This window comes from Trachypithecus francoisi, unplaced genomic scaffold (genome assembly GCF_009764315.1).
Source record: "Trachypithecus francoisi isolate TF-2019V2 unplaced genomic scaffold, Tfra_2.0 Lachesis_group12, whole genome shotgun sequence".
Taxonomy (NCBI): Eukaryota; Metazoa; Chordata; class Mammalia; order Primates; family Cercopithecidae; genus Trachypithecus; species Trachypithecus francoisi.
In genome coordinates this window covers 57095247-57109232 of record NW_022681457.1, presented here as the reverse complement: position 1 = coordinate 57109232, position 13986 = coordinate 57095247, and the positions used below count along the sequence as shown (strand labels likewise).

General features: G+C 38.9%; 1 long non-coding RNA gene across 1 annotated transcript in view; it reads right to left on the bottom strand.

The window, feature by feature from the left end:
- Positions 1 to 155: 155 nt before the first annotated feature.
- Positions 156 to 13986, bottom strand: part of LOC117092250 — a 63473-nt gene continuing 49642 nt past the window's right edge. The window contains exon 4 of the long non-coding RNA XR_004440695.1: positions 156 to 608. This is a non-coding gene — a long non-coding RNA (uncharacterized LOC117092250). The remainder of the gene's footprint in view (positions 609 to 13986) is intronic.

The window sequence follows — 13986 nt, the reverse complement described above, 5'->3', positions numbered from 1 at the left end:
AGTAGTACTGGATGTTTAAATTTATATTACATTAACAGGAGAAGTTTAATAGCTTAAAAGTTTTGAGTAGCATAAACTTGGATGTGATAAACTCATATGGTTAAAGCACTGTATAAGAGGAGGCTGAAATCACAAATTCAATCCCCATTGATGAACAAATGATTTTTTATTTGTTTAAATAAAAACCAAGCTGAAGCTTAAATTAGATCATTCATCATTAAAATGAACTCTTTGGAGCAAGGGAAAAAGGGCAAAAGACAAAAAATTATGAATATAGATAAATCTGTGACTACTCTTAAATCACAACAAATGGTATTGCTAAAAGGTAGCAAAATGTGTGAACAGAGAGTTTACATGTTTTCACTCACACAGTAACAACTAAAGTACATCACACATTAAAACAGGACAATTGAATATATGAAAAGTTGAAAAATTTAAACCAATGTAAGTTTTTCTAAATACTTTCTGTAATATACTCATTATGACAGAGAGTTTTCAGTCGTCTTCTTGGTGGAAAAACAATGTCATCTCACCATCTGTTTGATATTGTCGCAGGAAGATTGTGCTTGCCCTTGGATCATCAGAAGGGTTTGGCTCCAAAGCTCTATCTATAGAGAAAAATAATGTGATAATTTATGTGAACAGAAAAAATGATTTTTAAAATAGCTACATATTCATTTTAATCACTTTAAATGGTCCTGAAAAAAGTTTCTAGTAATAAATATGAAGGAAATAAAGGCAAACATATAATAATCCTACTTGGGAATGCAAATTATAGTCTCTCTGTATATATATGGAATAAAACTGAGCTATGTCAAGGACTTTCAAAGAGACTAAAACTAAATAATCTAATGTAAAAGAGAAGTCATATGACATGCCCTACTCCTGCTGCTGCAAAACTCTGCTCCTTAGTTCAGCTAAAACCAGGTTCTTGTCACATGACCAAGAAAGATTAGGCTCAAGGACACATTGAAGGATGAGTAGAACAGAATTTATTTGGCAAAAAGGAAAAAAAAATAATCTCAGAAAAGCAAGAGGGGATCCTTCCAGCGGGCTCCCAGCTCACAGACTGAATACCAGGCCACCACACACAAGCTGAAAAGACCAGGCTCCTCCCCACTGCACAAGATGCAAACTTCCTGTGACCCCACCCCATTCTCCCAGTGCATAGGCAGGTCACAGATTCTCCAGGGACCCTGCCCCTCACTGCCTCCTGCATCTACCACTTCTACTTATCAAATAAAAATATAATCACTTGCCTCTCTACTGATATTCGCAGCACATTTTAGGAATAGTCTCAAGCAGTAAGTGATGCTGTGGAAAAATTACTGTCAGAAACTAGTTAAATATATAAAATATGGTAAAATAAAGAGAACCGTTTTTTGGCCAATATCCCTCAGAAAATAACATGGCTAATTCATTTACTTAGCTGTGATTTATTCAGGGGCAATTCATCAAGGTAGATCTAAGTGGACTGCATGAAAAGTTCAATGCTCTAATCTACAAGGACACTTTCATGTCAGAAAATGATTTTTAACTTTTGCCCTAAATTTCCAAAGCTAAAATCTCACTTCTTTCCAACAGCATGATTCATTTGGGACTTCATCAAGAGTACTTTTGAAACAGATCTTACTTAGACCTGCTTCTAAAAAATGTTGGCCCTACGTATGTCAAGGTAGGTCTGTTTACAGTCCACCTTGCACCAAAGTGAGATAATCCATTTAAGCAAGACTAAAAGTAATATTCTGAATTTTTATTACACAAACTTTGTCATCACATAATACAAGTTGTAATAAAGGAAAACAATACAAACCTATGACACTTCTCAGCACTGTCCATCTCAACCCACTTATCTTAAGCAATCTTGTAAGAAACTAGGTGAAGAGCCACACAGAGTAATAGTTAAGGCAATATTTTCCAAATCATATATTAATAACTGTTCTACTTTTTAAAAAGGGGTTTAGTGGGCAAATTGCAATCCACTCTATCCCTTGCTTTTACAGAATCAAAGTGCACAGTGATATAGTAAAAACTAATCAGTCTATCAGTGAATACTGTCCAACTCAGCAATTCACAAATTTATTACCCAGGATCCTTTTCTTCCCTCCAACTAAAGTGGTTAGAATCTAGTATAAAAATAATTTGGGAGTTTCTGATTTAGCAGAAATCTGAATCATCCATTTTAATAATACTGCCATCTCACAAGAATATTACATAACTAAAAAATCTGTTTTTTCTCCATGATTTGAAGTTCATTGGGAGAAAACTATTCTTATGTAAAAAATGTACACAAAAGTCATTTTCAAGCTTTTTCCCACATATTTGAAAATCTGATGATATAATGTTAGCTATGTGGAAAAATAAAAATCATTTGTGCACAACATGACAGAAAGAAACTTGTATCCCTGTCCCTAACCTAAAGCTTCTGAAAGAGTCCATGACTACTTTCTATCAAAAAAGCAAATATATTATCATTTCAGTGTGAAACATAACAAGTAAAATTTGCAGAATTCATATTATGTTTCAGTACCTGTATCATAATGTTTAATTTGGAATTTTCCATAGAAGCCCAGGAAAATTATGTACAAGATTCCAAAAGTAGCAGGCTTATGCCCATACACATATACCCCGCACATAAACCCAAGACGTGCTACTGTGTATTTCAATATGAAAATCAAGAAGAAATGAAAACATACAGGAAATAAAATAAGATCACCCAAGTAACAACCCCCATTCCTGGGGTTTTATGCTAGGCATCTGACCAAGGGGTTGGCCAGTCAATCACAGTTCATCTGGGACTTCCCAAGAACTAGAGGAGAAAGGAAGAGCTGACTCACAGGACTGGTAGCTGACCAGGACTTGCCAGTGGCTCCACTGCCATCAAGAGAAGGGTATTTTCAGGAGAGATCAACAGAAAAGAGCATAACTGAGAAGGTTCTGAGGATATCATTTGATTCCTTGGTCAAGTAGTGCCTCACTGACTCCTGTTAACTCCCTGGCTATACAAGTTAATTTTTCAATAAACATTTTTAACTATTGTGAGGTGGATTTTCTTCAACTGGCAACTGTAAGAGACCTGGTTAGTCAGCACTATTGATAGTATTGATGGTTACACTAAAGGTAGGAATAGGCAAAAGTCTCTTGCTTACTTCTTTAAGAAATGTCTTATCAAGAACAGAAATTTGCAAGAGCCAAGATAATGCCTTGTTTAAAACTCACAACCGTTACTTTTTGTTTTCCTTATGCATGGTAAAAAAATAGCTCTAAGCAGTACACCCTTTATGTTTTGTTTTCTTACAAATGACCTCCACCCCTTTGGAAAATATTGGCTCATCAAGTGTTATTCCTATACTTTACTTAGCCAATGCCCTATTGTTGGTGATTTAGGCATTTACAAAGTTTTGTTCTTATGAGGAAAACCTTCATGTATAGTATCTTGTACTTTTCTTAGAGATCCTTAGGAAAGATTTTCAAAAGTGGAATGACTAGAACAAAGGTGACATTGTTTTCATGAATCAATATACAGCGCTAAGTTGCTTTCTAAAGAAGATATGGGCATATTAGGGGATTACAAATCACACCCGTTTTAGCTTCTAGTTCAGCTTCAGATACTTAAAAAAAATTCTTACTGATGTGAAGGAGGAACACTATTGAGGCTCTAGCTTGTATTTGTTTATTAGATTATACACTGACCATTTTTCCATAGTTAACAATGTTATTTCAACTTTGATGAGTTTCATATCATTTGTACATACTGTATGTACTGAATTCACTATGAATTTACTAGTGTTGATTTGTATGGGGTTTACAGAAAATATTCATTTTATGTCTATAGCCTACCACAATTTTCTATATAACTTGTAATTTCTGCTGATGGCAAATACCACATATTGCTATTTTATAGAACGGACACTTGAGTCATTAGACAGTAAACTTATACACATACACTGTTATTTCTGCATTCTCCATTAACTCTTTTCCCAATAGCCTAAGAAGACTCTGAGAAATCACACTACTCGTTTTTCATTGTCACAAAAGGTGGCCAACCATTAAATAAAATATTAGACCCCATAAACAGGCACATGAAGAGATTTAGAGACATCCAGAGGATGAAAACACAATAACTACACAACTTATATGTGAATGCCTTCAAACATTATTTTTGTAACCTCCTAAAATGTTTGAAACTAGGAAAATATTTTTGATCTCATGATTAGGGATTATAACTATCACTGTATTTTAAGACCCAGCATTTTTGTATTATCAATTTAAATTACAATGTAATCTGGCAGCATAATAGAATGATGGGGAAATGTATGACTTAAAAAAGTTATGCTCAGGTCTAAATGTAAACATCCCTCAGAAGAAGGAATCTGTAGACCCACTGACCCTGAATACTGGTTTTTCTCTAAGATTCTATTAATCATAAGATCTATCTCAATTGTAAAGATGTTAAAAATGTAACAAACAATGTATGCAATTTAGAATAAGTAAAATGCATTATTAAAGGCCAAAGGTGTTAAAATTATGCAACTGAAAACTGGCAAGAAATAATTTTTCTTGTCAAAATATTAAAGGGAGAGGGCAGTAATTAAGGAATTGACTGACAGAAGGAGAATATTCAGAGAAAGAGGTTAATTTCAACATATTACTTTCATGTATCCAAATTAAATAAAATACATCAACACTTTCTAGCCAACTGCTGGGCATCTGTTTATGTAAAGGCTTACTGCATTTACCAACCTGCTCTATCATCCCTATACTGTACCGGGTATTAGTTTTATGGCCCATAAAAACATTCCAAGACTCTCAATTATGATGCAGTTTGAGATTTTATCTAATGTCAGACTTTTCTCACTTCAGATGCTATCTACCTGATAGCCTTGAGCTGGCCTGCCTGTATCACCTGAGGGCACACGTGGAGCTCCTCTGTGCCCGTCTCAGGCTCACTCATGCCTTGATTCTGCTTTCCCAGGTTGGACAAACCCACCTCCGGCTTCCTAACCACTGCAGTTCCTCCATGTCAGTTCTCAGTCTTGCCATATCTTTTTAACTCCTCGATCTGTTTTAGTGACTGTGACTGAGCTATGACATTTCATATTAGTTAGTATACTTCCCCCTTTATGTATTTCTTTCTTTTTATTTTTATTTTTCAGAATCTTGCACTGTCACCCACGCTGGAGTGCAGTGGCGCGATCTCGGCTCACTGCAAGCTCCGCCTCCCAGGTTCACCCCATTCTCCTGCTTCAGCCTCCCCAGTAGCTGGGATTAAAGGCACCCACCACTACGCCTGGCTAATTTTTTGTATTTTTAGTAGAGACGGGTGTTAGCCAGGATGGTCTCGATCTCCTGACCTCGTGATCCACCTGCCTCGGCCTCCCAAAGTGCTGGGATTACAGGCGTGAGCCACTGCACCTGGCCTATATATGTCTTAAGAGCACTTAACTCTACTTCTTATACATTTAAGAACATTTCTGGGCCAGGTGTGGTGACTTATGCCTGTAATCCCAACACTTTGGGAAGTCAATGTGGGAGAATTGCTTTACACCAGGAGTTTGAGACCAGCCAGGACAACACAGTGAGACCCTCATCTCTATAAAACATATTTTGAAAATTAGCCAGGCATAGTGGTACACGCTTATAGTCGTAGCTACTTCAGATGCTTTGAGGTGGGAGAATAGATTGAGCCCAGGAGTTTAAGGCTGCAGTGAGCTACGGTCATGCCACTGCACTCCAGCTTGTGTGAGAGCAATAATCTGTCTTTAAAAGAAAAAGAACACTTCTGGTTTATAAGTACCTCCTTTTCATTTCTCACCATTGAATGTTAGAGTTTTAACTCTAAAGCCTAATTACTTAATAAACGTTAAGAAGGTAAAATAAAAAGTGTATTCAATTAAATTCATATGAGTCATTCTATCTAGTCTTACGTAGAATTTACACTCTTGGTTTACCAAGTCTTATATATCCAAACCTTGAAAAACCTGATTTGTACTTCTCAGAGGCCTTGTCCTAACATGTAAAACAAGTATAATTCTTATATCAAACAAATTCAAAACTTTATGAGGATCAAATGAAATGTAAGAGCAATCTATATACTAAAAAATGCACAATGTATTACAAAGAAAAGCTTTCACAGCCGGGCGCGGTGGCTCAAGCCTGTAATCCCAGCACTTTGGGAGGCCGAGACGGGCGGATCACGTGGTCAGGAGATCGAGACCATCCTGGCTAACACGGTGAAACCCCGTCTCTACTAAAAAAATACAAAAAACTAGTGGGGTGAGGTGGCGGGCGCCTGTAGTCCCAGCTACTCGGGAGGCTGAGGCAGGAGAATTGCGTAAACCTGGGAGGTGGAGCTTTCAGTGAGCTGAGATCCTGCCACTGCACTCCAGCCTGGGTGGCAGAGCGAGACTCCGTCTCAAAAAAAAAAAAAAAAAAAAGAAAAGCTTTCACAAATTAACTCAAAAGCAAAAAATGAATGGTTAGCATTCACTGGAAAACCAATGCCAAAATAACATCTTGAGCAAATATGTACTTTGTCTACCCACTGAAGTTAAGGGAAAAACTGTCACACATCATCATCAAGAATCCCTTCCAGTGTTGGGTTTTTTTTTTTTTAACAGTAAGCAAATATATATCTTCCCTGCCTGCTTTTAGGTATATTACTGTACATTCTCCTCCTTGCTTTTTGTTTGTTTGTCTTGTTTGAGATGGAGTCTCGCTCTGTCGCCCAGGCTGGAGTACAGTGACGCAATCTCAGCTCACTGCATGCTCTGCCTATTGGGTTCACACCATTCTCCTGCCCCAGCCTACCAAGTAGCTGGCATTACAGTTGCCTGCCACCACGTCCAGCTAATTTTTTGTATTTTTAGTAAAGATGGGGTTTCACTGTGTTAGCCAGGATGGTCTTGATATCCTAACCTCGTGATCCACCCATCTTGGCCTCCCAAAGTGTGAGATTACAGGCATGAGCCACCGCACCCAGTCCCTCCTGCCTTTTTTTACATAATATAACCTGGAAATCACTCCATAGCAGTAAAGAGAGATTTCTTTCTTTTTTACAGCTCCATAGTTCTCCTCTGCATGGTTTTACCAGTTTATTTTACCAGTCCCTTTTTAGACATTGGAGTTATTTCCAATATTTTGCTATTGAAAATAATAGAACAAAAATTTTGTGTTTATGTTATTTTATATTCATGGGTACACCTTCAGGAAAAATTATTCACAGTAGAATTTCTGGATTTAAATGCGTTTACGGGGATCCATTCCAAAATGGTAGAATAGGAACAGCTCCGTGCTGCAGCTCCCAGTGTGATCGATGCAGAAGATGGGTGATTTCTGCATTTCCAACTGAGGTACCTGGTTCATCTCATTGGGACTGGTTGGATAGTGGGTGCAGCCCACGGAAGGAGAGCCGAAGCAGGGCGGGGTATCGCCTCACCGGGGAAGCTCAAGGGGCCGGGGGCTTTCCCTTTCCTAGCCAAGGGAAGCCATGACAGACTGTACCTGGAAAAATGGGACACTTTTGCCCTAATACTGTGCTTTTCCCAAGTTCTTAGCAACTGGCAGACAAGGAGATGCTCTCCCATGCCTGGCGTAGTGGGTCCTACACCCATGGAGCCTTGCTCACTGCTAGCACAGCAGTCTGAGATCGAATGGCGAATGGCAAGGCAGCAGTGTGGCTAGGGGAGGGGCATCTGCCATTGAGAAGCTTGAGTACGTAAACAAGTGACCAGGAAGCTCGAATTGGGCAGAGCCCACCGCAGCTCAGCAAGGCCTACTACCTCTATAGACTCCATCTCTGTGGCAGGGCATAGCTGAACAAAAGGCAGCAGACAGATTCTGCAGGCTTAAATGTCCCTATTTGACAGTTCTGAATACAGCAGTGGTTCTCCCAGTAGGGCATTTGTGCTCTGAGAATGGGCAGACTGCTTCCTCAAGTGGGTCCATGACCCCTGTGTAGCCTAACTTGGAGACCCCTCCCAGTAGGGGCTGACCGACACCTCATACAGCTGGGTGCTCCTCTGAGATGAAGCTTCCAGAGGAAAGATTAGGCAGCAATATTTGCTGCTCTGCAATATTTGCTGTTCTGCAGCCTCTGCTGGTGATACCGAGGCAAACAGGGTCTGGAGTGGACCTCCAGCAAACTCCAACAGACCTGAAGCTGAGGGAACTGTCTATTACAAGGAAAACTAACACAGAGAAAGGAATAGCACCAATATAAACAAAAAGGATATCTACACCAAAACTCTACCTGTAGGTCACCAGCATCAAACATCAAAGGAAGATAAAACCACAAAGATGGGGAGAAACCAGAACAGAAAAGCTGAAAATTCTAAAAACCAGAATGCCTCTTATCTTCCAAAGGATTGCTGCTCTTTGCCAGCAATGGAAGAAAGCTGGATGGAGAATGACTTTGATGAGTTGACAGAAGTAGACTTCAGAAGGTTGGTAATAACAAACTTCTCTGAGCTAAAGAAGCATGTTCAAACCCATTGCAAGGAAGATGAAAAGCTTGAAAAAAGGTTAGACGAATGGCTAACTAGAATAAACAGTGTAGAGAAGACCTTAAATGACCTGATGGAGCTGAAAAGCATGGCACGAGCACTTCATAACACATGCACATGCTTCAACAGCCAATTCGATCAAGAGGACGGAAGGGTATCAGTGACTGAAGATCAAATTAATGAAATAAAGAGAGAAGACAAGGTTAGAGAAAAAGAGTAAAAGAAATGAACAAAGCCTTCAAGAAATATGGGACTATGTGAAAAGACCAAATCTATGTTTGATAGGTGTACCTGAAAGGATGGGGAGTATGAAACTAACTTGGAAAACACTCTTCAGCATATCATCCAGGAGAACTTCCCCAACCTGGCAAGGCAGGCCAACATTCAAATTCAGGAAATACTGAGAACACCACAAAGATACTCCTCCAGAAGAGCAACCCCAAGATACATAATTATCAGATTCACCAAAGTTGAAATGAAGGAAAAAATGTAAAGGGCAGCCAGAGAGAAAGATCAGGTTACCCACAAAGGGAACCCATCAGACTAACAGTGGATCTCTCAGCAGAAACTCTACAAGTCAGAAGAGAGTGAGGGCCAATATTCAACATTCTTGAAAAGAATTTTCAATCCAGAATTTCATATCCAGTCAAACTAAGTTTCATAAGTGAAGGAGAAATAACATCCTTTACAGATAAGCAGATGCTGAGAGATTTTGTCACCACTGGGCCTGCCTTACAAGAGCTCCTGAAGGAAGCACTAAACATGGAAAGAATCATCTGGTACCGCCTATGGAAAAAACATGCCAAATTATAAAGACCATTGAAGAAACTGCGTCAACTAATGAGCAAAATAAACCAGCTAACATCATAATGACAGGAACAAATTCACATGTAACAATATTAACCTTAAATGTAAATAGGCTAAATGCCCCAATTAAAAGACACAGACTGTCAAAATTGGATAGAGTCAAGACCCATCAGTGTGCTGTATTCAGGAGACCCATCTCACATGCAGAGACACACAAAGGCTCAAAATAAAGGGATGGAGAAAGATCTACCAAACAAATGAAAAGCAAAAAAAGCAGGGGTTGCAATCCTAGTCTCTGATAAAATAGACTTTAAACCAACAAAGATCAAAAGAGACAAACAAGGCCATTACATAATGTTAAAGGGATCAATTCAACAAGAAGAGCTAACTATCCTATATATGCACCCAATACAGGAGCACCCAGATTCATAAAGCAAGTCCTTAGAGACCCACAAAGAGACTTAAGACTCCCACACAATAATAATGGGAGACTTTAACAGACCACTGTCAATATAAGACAGATCAACAAGATAGAAGGTTAACAAGGATATCCAGGTCTTGAACTTAGCTCTACACCAAGCAGACCTAATAGACATCTACAGAACATTCCACCCCAAATCAACAGAACATACATCTTTCTCAGCACCACATGGCACTTATTGTAAAATTGACCCCATAATTGGAAGTAAAGCATTCCTCAGCAAATGTAAAAGAACAGAAATCACAACAAACTGTCTCTCACACCACAGTGCAATCAAATTAGAACTCAGGATTGAGAAACTCAATCAAAACCGCTCAACTACATGGAAACTGAACAAACTGCTCCTGAATGACTACTGAGTAAATAACGAAATGAAGGCAGAAATAAAGATGTTCTTTGAAACCAATGAGAACAAAGACACAATGTGCCAGAATATCTGGGACACACTTAAAGCAGTGTATAGAGGGAAATTTATAGCACTAAATGCCCACAAGAGAAAGCAGGAAAGATCTAAAATTGACACCCTAACATCAAGAACTAGAGAAGCAAGAGCAAACACATTCAAAAGCTAGCAGAAGGCAAGAAATAACTAAGATCAAAGGAGAACTGAAAGAGATAGAGACAAAAAACCCTTCAACAAATCAATGAATCCAGGAGTTGGTTTTTGAAAAGATCAACAAAATTGATAGACCACTAGCAAGACTAATAAAGAAGAAAAGAGAGAAGAATCAAAGATGCAATAAAAAATGATAAAGGGGATATCACCATTGATCCCACAGAAATACAAACTACCATCAGAGAATACTATAAACACCTCTACACAAATAAACTAGAAAATCTAGAAGAAATGGATAAATTCCTGGACACATACACCTTCCCAAGACAAAACCAGGAAGAAATTGAACCCCTGAATAGACCAATAACAGGCTCTGAAATTGAGGCAATAATTAATTGTGTACCAACAAAAAAAAACTCCAGGGCCATATGGATTCACAGCCGAATTCTACCAGAGGTACAAAGAGGAGGTGGTACCATTCCTCTGAAACTACTCCAATCAATAGAAAAGGAGGGAGTCCTCTGTAACTCATTTTATGAGGCCAGCATCATCCTGATACCAAAGCCTGGCAGAGACACACCAGTAAAAGAGAATTTCAGACCAATATCCCTGATGAACATGGATGCAAAAATCCTCAATAAAATACTGGCAAACCAAATCCAGCAGCACATCAAAAAGCTTATCCACCACAATCAAGTTGGCTTCGTCCCTGGGATGTAAGGCTGGTTCAACATATGCAAATCAATAAATATAATCCATCACATAAGCAGAACCAATGACAAAAACCACATGATTATCTCAATAGATGCAGAAAAGACCTTTGACAAAATTCAACAGCCCTTCGTGCTAAAAACTCTCAGTAAACTAGGTATTGATGGAATGTATCTCAAAATAATAAAAGTTATTTATGACAAACCCACAGCCAATATCATACTGAATGGGCAAAAACTGGAAGCATTCCCTTTGAAAACTGGCACAAGACAAGGATGCCCTCTCTCACCACTCCTATTCAACAGTGTTGGAAATTCTGGCCAGGGCAATCAGGCAAGAGAAAGAAATAAAGGGTATTCGATTAGGAAAGGAGGAAGTCAAATTGTCCCTGTTTGAAGATGACATGCTTATATATTTAGAAAACCTCATCATCTCAGCCCCAAATCTCCTTAAGCTGATAAGCAACTTCAGCAAAGTCTCAGGATACAAAATCAATGTTCAAAAATCTCAAACATTCCTATACACCAAGAACAGACAAACAGAGAGCCAAATCATTATTGAATTCCCATTCACAATTGCTACAAAGAGAATAGAATACCTAGGAATCCAACTTATAAGGGATGTGAAGAACCTCTTCAAGGAGAACTACAATCCACTGCTCAATGAAATAAAAGAGGACACAAACAAATGGAAGAATATTGGGGGAAGGTACCCCCAATATTTTAACATAGGTCCTTTCTATTTTCCATGAGATTCGGCCAGCTGAGAAATAAAGAGAGACAGTAGAAAGAGAGGAATTTTACAGCTGGCTGCCAGGGGTGACATCATATATCAGTAGGACCATGATGCCCACCTGAGTCTCAGACCAGCAAGCTTTTATTAAGAATTTCAAAAGAGGAGGGGTGTAAGAACAGGGAGTAGGTACAAAGATCACAAGCTTCAAGGGGCAAAAAGCAGAACCACTGATAAGGATCTGAGAAAGATCACATGCATCTGAGAAAACAGGACAAAGGGCAAAAGCAGAACCACTGATAAGGGTCTATGTTCAGCACTGCACACATTATCTTGATAAACATCTTAAACACCAGAGAACAGGGTTCAAGAGCAGAGAACTGGTCTGATCACAAATTTACCAGGGCAGAGTTTTCCCAATCCTAGTAAGCCTGAGGGTTTCCCCAACCCTAGTAAGCCTGAGGGTTCTGCAGGAGACCAGGATGTATCTCAGTCCTTATCTCAAATGCACAAGACAGACATTCCCAGAGTGGCCATTTATAGACCTCCCCCCAGGAACACATTCCTTTCCCAGGGTATTAATATTAATATTCCTTGCTAGGAAAAGAATTTAGCAATATCTTTCCTACTTGCACGTGAGTTTATGGGCTCTCTGCAAGAAGAAAAATATGGCTCTTTTTGCCCGACCCTGCAGGCAGTCAGACATTATGGTTGTCTTCCCTTGTTCCACAAAAATTGCTGTTATTCTGTTCTTTTTCAAGGTGCACTGATTTCATATTGTTCAAACACACATTTTTTTTTTTTTTTTTTTTTTTTTTTGAGATGGAGTATCGCTCTATTGCCCAGGCTGGAGTGCAGTGGTGCGATCTCGGCTCACTGCAAGCTCTGCCTCCCAGGTTCACACCATTCTCCTGCCTCAGCCTCCTGAGTAGCTGGTACTACAGCAAACACACATGATTTACAATCAATTTTTACAGTTAACCCAATTAACACAGTGGTCCTGAGGTGATGTACATCTTCAGCTTACGAAGATAACAGGATTAAGAGATTAAAGACAGGCATAAGAAATTATAAAAGTATTATTTGGGAACTGATAAATGTCCATATTAAGATAAAATCTTCACAATTTATGTTCCTCTGCCGTGGCTCCAGCCAGTCCCTCCATTCGAGGTCCCTGACTTCCTGCAACAGAAGAACTTCCATGCTCTTGGATAGGAAGAATCGACATAGTGAAAATGTCCATACTGCCCAAAGTAATTTATAGACTCAATGCTATTCTCATCAAACTACCAATGAATTTCTTCACAGAATTGGAAAAAACTACTTTAAAGTTCATATGGAACCAAAAAGGAGCCCACATTGCCAAGACAATCCTAAGCAAAAAGAACAAAGCTGGAGGCATCATGCTACCTGACTTCAAACTATACTACAAGGTTACGGTAACCAAAACAGCATGGTTTTGGTACCAAAACAGATATATAGATCAATGGAACAGAACAGACGCCTCAGAAATAACACCACACATCTACAACCATCTGATCTTTGACAAACCTGACAGAAACAAGAAATGGGGAAAGGATTCCCTATTTAATAAATGGTGCTGGAAAAACTGGCTAGACATATGTGGAAAGCTGAAACTGGATGCCTTCCTTACACCTTACACAAAAGTTAATTCAAGATGGATTAAAAACTAAAATGTTAGACCTAAAACCATAAAAACCCTAGAAGAAAACCTAGGCGATACCATTCAGGACACAGGCATGGGCAAGGACTTCATAACTAAATCACCAAAAGTAATGACAACAGAAGCCAAAATTGACAAATGGGATCTAACTATACTAAAGAGCTTCTGCACAGCGAAAGAAACTACCAACAGAGTGAACAGGCAACCTACAGAATGGAAGAAAATTTTTGCAATCTACCCATCTGTCAAAAGGCTAATATCCAGAATCTACAAAGAACTCAAACAAATTTACAAGAAAAAAACAACCCCATCAAAAAGTGGGCAAAGGATATGAACAGACATTTCTCAAAAGAAGACATTTATGCAGCCAACAGACACATGAAAAAATGCTCATCATCACTGGCCATCAGATAAATGCAAATCCAAACCACAATGAGATACCATCTCACACCAGTTAGAATGATAATCATTAAAAAGTCAGGAAACAACAGATGCTGGAGAGGATGTGGAG